Source organism: Oryx dammah, unplaced genomic scaffold (genome assembly GCF_014754425.2).
Source record: "Oryx dammah isolate SB20612 unplaced genomic scaffold, SCBI_Odam_1.1 HiC_scaffold_24, whole genome shotgun sequence".
NCBI lineage: Eukaryota > Metazoa > Chordata > Mammalia > Artiodactyla > Bovidae > Oryx > Oryx dammah.
In genome coordinates, this window is record NW_024070208.1 from 30876986 (window position 1) to 30885021 (window position 8036).

At 54.6% G+C, this 8036-nt stretch overlaps 1 protein-coding gene across 2 annotated transcripts in view; it reads left to right on the forward strand.

Annotated features, from left to right (window-relative positions):
- Window positions 1-2229: 2229 nt before the first annotated feature.
- SLC7A1 (solute carrier family 7 member 1) overlaps window positions 2230-8036 on the forward strand; it is a 58332-nt gene continuing 52525 nt past the window's right edge. For both annotated transcript variants that reach the window (XM_040266727.1, XM_040266728.1), the window contains exon 1: window positions 2230-2523. The gene's annotated coding sequence lies outside the window, so the exon portion shown is untranslated. The remainder of the gene's footprint in view (window positions 2524-8036) is intronic.

An 8036-nucleotide genomic window follows, 5' to 3' on the forward strand; every position in this document is an offset into this window, starting at 1 on the left:
TCCCCATCTAGGCCCAGTGTTCCTTGTGTTGGCAGCACAGCTTTGACACTGCACTGTTAGAGACAAGGAGGCTTCGGAGGACCTCGATAGCTTTCCCACCTTCCACACTAGGCACACGGGCCAAGAGGGAGGAGAACAATTGTGGGAAAATGCTGAAATAGCAACAGCTTGCTAAATAACCCCAACAGAGGCATGGGTCTTCTGCAGTGAGGAGTTCAGCGATGTCAGCGCCAGGGCCTGGCTGTGTGTGCCTCCCTTTGGTCCTGCAGTCTCGAGACTACATGGTCTCCGAGCATAATTAGTTTTCTGCTGGTTCACATTCAGTCTTTCCTACCAGGGAGCTGCTAGCTAGAGGGCCTTGTCACAGAGGGTCTCCTATCGCTTTTCTGAAGGTGAAGCCTGCTGGGTGGGACTGCTGAACTGGGCACATTGCCAAAAATCTCCTGGATTACGATGACCCATACATCCACCAGGACCTGGAACACTTGATCTCAGAATTTACAAATACTAACTCTATGTTCCATGTCTGGGCCACACAAGCAGAGCATCTCTACAATCCATCAAATTCTGTTTTACTTTAAAAAGAAAAATTCCACAATCATATTTCAGGCACTAAGGGATACTCCGCTAAGAACACACGTTTATAAATTCCAAACAGAGGTGAGATAGCTTGCAGAAAACCTTACGGGAATGTAGTGGTAGAAGTGAAAGTCGCTCGGTCGTGTCCGATTCTTTGCAATGCCATGGACCATACAGTCCTTGGAATTCTCCAGGCCAGAATACTGGAGTGGGTAGCCATTCCCTCCTCCAGGGGATCTTCCCAACCCAGGGATTGAACCCAGGTCTCCCGCATTACAGGCAGATTCTTTACCAGATGAGCCACAAGGGAAATGGTAGAATTCAGATTCAAATCCAGATCAAGGGCAAAGGCAAAGTGGGTGGTCCTTGACTCACACCAGGCTTCTTTCTGTTTGGCTGTGTCAGCGTTAAGGAGACTGTGATTCAGGAAGAACCTCCGCACAGGAGACCTCCTTAATGAAACTTGAGAGCATCACGTCAGTTCCAATTGAAATGTACTGTTTTAAAACAACGCCTATGCAGTCAGTCACTATGATTCCAGCACTGTTCCAAGTGGGAAAGTGAGTGTTAGTCCCTCAGGTCTGTCCGACTCTTTGTGACCCCATGGACTGTAGCCTGCCAGGCTCCTCTGTCCATGGAATTCTCCAGCCCTGTTCAAAGTGCCTTGCAAATACTAACCTATTTTTATGCATTCATGAAAACATTTCTGAAGCTGGCACCCTGCAGTTACAAGCTTTATAAATGGCTAGTAATAGTGTGTATCACTCTGTGACAATATTGCTGACAATGAGCCCCCATTACTGACCAAGGACATTTGTTTGGGGTGGGGGGCTGGTGGGTAGGAAGTGTGGAAAGGATTTAAAGGTCGTGGACACCACGCTATGGTTTTTCCTTCTTTCCTACAAAGTTAGGAGGCCGGGAGGGTTAATTTATGACCTACTTACCTCTTTCATGTCAAAGGTTACTGGAGTTCTAGAGATCGTGGTTCTTGCTTGGGTTTTTGGAGCAAAGAGGAAGCCTGCGAAGTGAGCGCGGGGGTGATTCGGTCTCTGCTACCTCCCTCCGGGGGACAGCAGGTGCGGAAATAACCGCGGTGATATGCCTGCAAGGGCAGGAGCTAGTCCCGCCGCCGGGGCACAGGCGGACTCGGGCTTTCTGGTCCTTCCTGACAAGGGGCGAGGATGTGTTATTTATTAAAAATAGGCAATAGTCATAAATATTCCGATGACAAAGAAAAGATTTACAATAATACTTAAAACCAAAACACCTTCACGTGTCTCCCAAGTATTTTCATTTAAGAGGAGGCAAACTGGCCGCGAGCGCGGTGTCTGTCCGCTAGCTGGTGCCTGTGATCGGGGGTGGACAGTCCGGCGGGGGTGGGTGTCACACCAGCTTGGTCCACGCTGGGGTGGGGGCGGGGCTGCGGGGGGGGGGCGTCCGTCGCCGCGTCCGCAAGCGCCGCCCACCGCGGGGGAATCCCAGGCCAGCCCCGCGCGCGAAGCAGCCGAGCCCCGCCCCGCGCACCGCCCCCACCGCGGTCTGCCCCCAGAGCCGCGGCCGCGCGGCGCTGCCATTGGTGCCCGGCGATGACGCGGGCCGCTGGCCCGGGCGGCGGGCGCCGGGGAGGGCGGGCGCGGGGCGCGGCTGATGAAACCCGCGCGACGGATGCCTCCCGCCCTCCACACTTCATTCACTCCGCGCGGGCAGGTGTGAGCGGCGGGTCCACTGCTAGCGGAGCGCTGGACCACCAGCTGTCGTTTACCCCAGCCTCCGATCCCGCGCGCCGCGCCTCTGCCAGATCATCCGGCAGTCCCGCCGATCCTCGGCCGAGAGTCCGTCCAGTCCAGCTGCGCCTCTGTCCGACCGAGCGTCCATCAGTCCAGCCCTGGCTAGGGCGTCTGTCCAGCGACGGTCCTGCCCGCATCCTGCCGCCCTGCCAGTTCGGTGAGTGCCCGGCCTGCCGAGTCCGGGTCACCTTCATAGGGTGGGGTGGGGTGGGGGGGTGATCCCGGCGCTGAGTGGGGCCGCGGCAGGGCAGCGCGCAGTCTGCGCGCGCGGGGGTCGGAGGGTCGCTGGCATTCTCTGGGTGGGCGCGAGGGCCGGGCTGGCAGGCGGGCGGGCGGTGCGCGCGGCTGGTGCCCATGCGGCTGTCTCAGATACGGAGTCCATTTTGCTTCCCTGAAGGCGCGGCGTGGTGCATGATGCAACACCCCGTGAGTAAGCGTGGGCGCCCTGGCGCCTGGGGGTGGGCGCCACGCGTGCCCGGCCTGGCACTGGGCGCCGGGACGCACCGGTGGTCACGGGGCCGGAGCGGGTGGGTGGGCGCGCACAGGACTCGGCGGGCATCCGGGAGACCTTCCCTTACATGGCGCACAGCGGAGCACCCCACCCCGCCACGAGGTCCGCAACGTGTCATCGGCCGCGCGTCCGGAGCCAGCCCCGGGGGGGGGGGACGCGGGGTGGTCCTGCGGCAGGTGGCCGGTTGGTGACGGCGCTGCGCACCCTGCGCGCTGGCCGCGGCGCCCACCTCTATTCCTCCCTGGAACCCCTGGAAGTTCTCTGGCCTGCCTCCACCTCTTACCGGGTCCCACACGGGGGGTTACTTGGGGGAAGTTCCCACCCCCACCCCCGCACCGGGTAAGCTTCCTTGCGACCCGAACTGGCCTCTCCGGCCGGTGATCACCGCTCCCATATGGTTTTTTTTTTTTCTGGTGGGAGGAAGTTCCGGCTTCACCGAGACGACCTATTCTCGGTGTGTTCCTTTCTACGTAGTAGAAAACTTCCCAGGCCAGGCGGTCGGCGGTCATCCTGAGACGTGTGTGTACACAGCAGCCGCGCGCTGTAGTAGTACTACCGCCGCGTGCCCTGTTCGCTCCGTCTTCCCTCTTTTCCGTGGCTCTGAGAACCGGAGGGGAGAGGTGCTTGACCTGTGTGGTTAGGACAGCCAGGCAAGTGCCCCTGGAAGAAAACCACACTGCCCAGCACCCACCCTGAGGCTCCTGGACAGAGGAGGGGGCCAGCGGTTTCATCCCAGGTATATTTCCCTAAATGAGCTCTTAAACATGAGACCCGGGAGAACTGTGTTTTGGCCTCTGGCAGAGCTTCCTCATTGTGCTTAATTTGAATTGCAATTTATGTGGGATTTATCTTAACAGTTTCTTGCCACTTGTGTCTGGTTCCGATAATAGGAAACCATGATACATTTATCCCCCCTGACATTTTTAGTTGATCTCAGTGGAAATTATTATTTTTACGCTGAACACAGCCCTCTGTCATTAAAACGAAAGGCCTTAAGTCCCACAGTCAGAATAGAAACTTAGGGGGACAAAGTAAACAATGGATTCAAAGAGTTTTGAAAGGTTTTAGCATATTAAGATCATGTTTAATTATTGGAGATAAAATTTAAAGCGTGCCAGAGGAGCTTTCACTTGAACAGGACGAGAGTGAATAGGGATCAGAAATGTACTCTCAGTTGTTTAAATCTGGATTGAGCCACATGGATGCTCTTATGCATATAATTATTTGCTTTAAAGGAAAACAGGGCTTGAAACATGAGATTGCTGACCTTGGGGAGCTTACTTTTTAAGACACATGTTAATTATATCTGGTAGAAGCTTTCATTCTTTGATGGAATTAAACACATGTCTACTGACTGTTCTAGTCTGTAGTTTCTTGTCTACTCAGGGCAGTAAAAATATGTAATTATGTTGGAGGGCCCTGCCTTGTGTCTAATTAAATTAATCCCTTTCATTATTAACCATGTGTTTGGAGGTATTGGTCTGTTAATCCCAGGGAGGAATTTAAAGCCGGAATAAGTGTGTCCTTGTTTGGGGAAGAAACATTTTCCTCTGACCCTGGAGTTGTCTGGACTTCCCCGGTGGCTCAGACGGTAAAGAATCTGCTGGCCAATAAGGAGACACAGGTTTGATCCCTGGGTTGGGAAGATCCCCTGGAGAAGGCAACGGCAACCCGCTCCAGGATTCTTGCCTAGGAAATACCATGGACAGAGTGGCCGGGCAGGCTGTAGTCCATGGAGTCGCAAAGAGTCAGACACGAATGAGGGAGTAACACTTTGACTGGAGTTATCTGGGCCATAGGCATCTTCTGAGATGGCCAGCCTTCCACCTGCAGTGCATCTGTAGACGGGCCCGCCCCTGTCTGCTCCAGCTGAGGGCAGGCCCCTGGGACGGGAGGACTTGACTTTTTTTCTCAGGGAGGCGGAGAGTGGTGGGCAGCTGTCCCAGAGGGCAAGGGTCCCTTCAGACCCGGTGTGGAGAAGAGATGGGAAGGGGCGGGCACAGAGGCAGGGAGGCCAGCGCAGAGGCTGGTAGTCAGGTCTGGGAAAGAAACACAAGTTGAGCTTATTTCTGTGCAATCAAGAGTGACTGTGTGTCACTTCTGTGCAGGCTGGATGGTGGCAGCTTGGACAGGGTGGAACTGGTAGAAATGTGACTGGTTGAGCTCTGCGCCATCTGTAGGCTGGTGTCCTCGCCCCGTCCATGGATTTAAAGGAAGAATCCAGGTGAGGCAGGAGAGGTGGGTCCCAGGAGAGCGGAGCCACTGTCCTGTTGAGGTTGGGAAGAGCGTGTTGGGAAGGACTTTGTAAAAGGCACAGCTGGCTTTTCTCAGACCCTTGCATGCTCACGAACAGGACTGAGCCCCATCTGCCCTGTTGCAGCCACGTGCGGTGCCCGGCCTCCTTGTTGTGCTCCCCTGCGCCCTCCAGAGAGCTTCCGGGCTGTGGTTAGTCGGTCGCCCCACACCGGGACTGTGGCCATGGGGTGGGCCTGCTTCTTCATTCTTGGTTTTCAGGACGCCTGCCTTCCAGGGGTTTCTTAAGCTTGAGGCCGCTGGTCCTGGGCTTCAGGCTGAAGTTGTATCCACCCCCAAGGTTTTAGGTCACTTCCAGTGGGAAGGAGAAGAGTAGCCTCTTTGGTGGCAGGTTATCAGCCCTGTGGTGACTTCAGCGGCTTCTCTTTCTCCGTATTCCCGTATTCTCCCCAAATTCCAAAGCAGCTTTGACACCAGCCACCCCGACGCTTTGTGCAAAGCGAGTCACAGCCTACTATGGGGGTTCAGTGCGTGAAGCTGCTAGAATGGGCAGCACGTGGTGAAAGGACTGGGTGGGCTGCTCTCCTCATTTCCCTGCAAAGGCGTCACGATTTGCTCGTCCAGGGGACACAGGCCACATGTTGGAATAGATTCTGACCTGAGGTCCCCCATTACGCCATACACAGGTCTGTCACTTGGCTTTTCCTCTGGTTGTTATCACTAGCAGAGGAGGAGGGGGCACCACCAAGTGGTAGATTCGGGGAAGAGGCCACGTCAGTGTGGAGTTCGGAGGCTTTACAGCTTCAGTGCAGCCTCAGATCATTGCCCTGAAGCGAGGATGCTGCTTCCAGGAGCTGGGGCTGGTGGTCCATTGCCAAGAACGGGGCCCCCGAGGCCCCTGCGGCCAGCTCCGTCGCATCTGTGTGCAGCCTCTGGAAGGTCCTGTGGACGGTCCAGCCCCTGCAAACGTGTGAAGCCTCGCTCTCATCCTTGTAATGATGCAGTGAATAAACAGGAGTGATAGTGTTCTGTGAAAGAATAAAGGTACTATAGTGTCAGTTGCTCAGTCGTGTCTGACTCTTTGTGACCCTATGGACTGGGGTTGACCCCATGAACTATAGCCCTCCAGGCTCCTCTGTCCTTGGGATTCTCCAGGCAAGAATATTGGAGTGGGTTACCATTCCCTCCTCCAGGCGATCTTCCCGACCCAGGGATCGAACCCGTATCTCCTTTTTTGACAGGCAGATTCTTTACCATCTGAGCCACCAGGGAAGCCCAATAAAGGTACTAAGTCAACACATTTAGTGTCTTTCATGAAATAAGTTCTTTCCTCTGCCAGCTTCTTCCTCTGATAAGCGCAACCAGAAGTCAAGCTCCAGAAAGGCTTCACAGGCTCCCAAGAGGAGGGTTTAAACAGAGGAGGGAGAAACAAGGTCCTGCGTCAAGCAGGACAGTGTGGATTTCCCCGCCGTCTCTCTCCCTTTTCCCAGAATCACCTTTCCCCTCTGGATGCAGTTGTGTCCTTAACAGTCTGTCTTCCTGCCCTAGAGCTTTCTTCCAAATATCTATGCAGATAAGATTGCTGTGTAGGAGAACCAAGTGCTTTCCCACTTACGTAGGAGTAGAGGCTGCTGCGCACATGCTGGGCACACAGTGGGCTCTCCCTCGAGACCCACTCACGGTGCCAAACCTGGGTGGCCCCCTACCCCTGCTCTCCTCATGGCCCCCCTCCCCAGAGTGGGCTCCGCTTATCTCTAAAATGCCTTTTTCTAAGATGTTTCTCAGAGCCACATTTAAATTCCTTTCTGTATTGCCTGCAGAGTAGTTGACTTCTAGTACCCACTGTGTAGGGTTGAGGGGATTTAAATGAGGCCATAATCCAGGTTATGCACCTCACATAACTCTGACACCCACCAAGTGCTTCATGTAAATATTCGCTATTATATTGGAGAGAAAGCACAATTCTTTGATTTCAGCATGGACGAAAACTGCAACAGCTTTGTTTTGCTCCCCCACTTTCCCGAGATGTTAATGTGTAGTCCCTTCTCCTTGGAGCTGTGTCCACACTGCAGGGGGTGGTGTAGGGCCTGGTGTCAGGGAGGCTGGTTCTGCATATCTCAGATCCACAACCTTGGGTTTGAACCCTCCTCATGCCTCGCGGTGGCTTCCCTGCTGGTTCAGATGGTAAAGAATCTGCCTGCAATGCAGGAGACTTGGGTTCAACCCCTGGGTGGGGAAGATCCCCTGGAGAAGAAAATGGCAACCCATGCCAGTATTCTTGACTGGAGAACCCCCTGGACAGTGGAGACTGGCGGGCTACGGTCCATGGGGTCACAAAGAGTCAGACAGGACTGACTAACACTTCCACTTTTTTTCCACGCCTCTGGGAGGCAGAACTCCCGGCCCCATTCTCACTGTTTGCCTGCGTGTGTCTGTGTGCACGTGCCTATATGTGTGTGTGAGTGAGAAAGGGTGTGCGTGTGTGTCTGTTTGGAAGGTGTTCACCTTCATCCATCCCAGACATTTTGTCCCAGTTACCCTGAGGGCTTTGGGCTTAAAAAATTGGGCCACGTCTGTTTCCCACCATTTTTCCTCCTTCCTGGAGGGGTGATGTAGATCCTTGAGAGGAGTGAGGTGAGGTGGGGTGGGGTGGAGTGGTGGGCCATCATGGGGGATGCTGGCGAGGGGAAAGGAGGGACCGCGGTCTGACTGGTGTTTCATCACATGGTTGTCACCATCTTCTTCCCACCCGTGAAGATGCTTGCGCTGACCTTTTCAGGTCGGCTTGGAAACTCTCTCTTTCTCTGAATCTTTTTATCTGCCCACCGAGTACCATTAACCAAAGTCTCTTAGACCAAGTAGGAAGGAAGGGAGAGGCCCTTGGGCTAAGTAAGACTCAGACTACA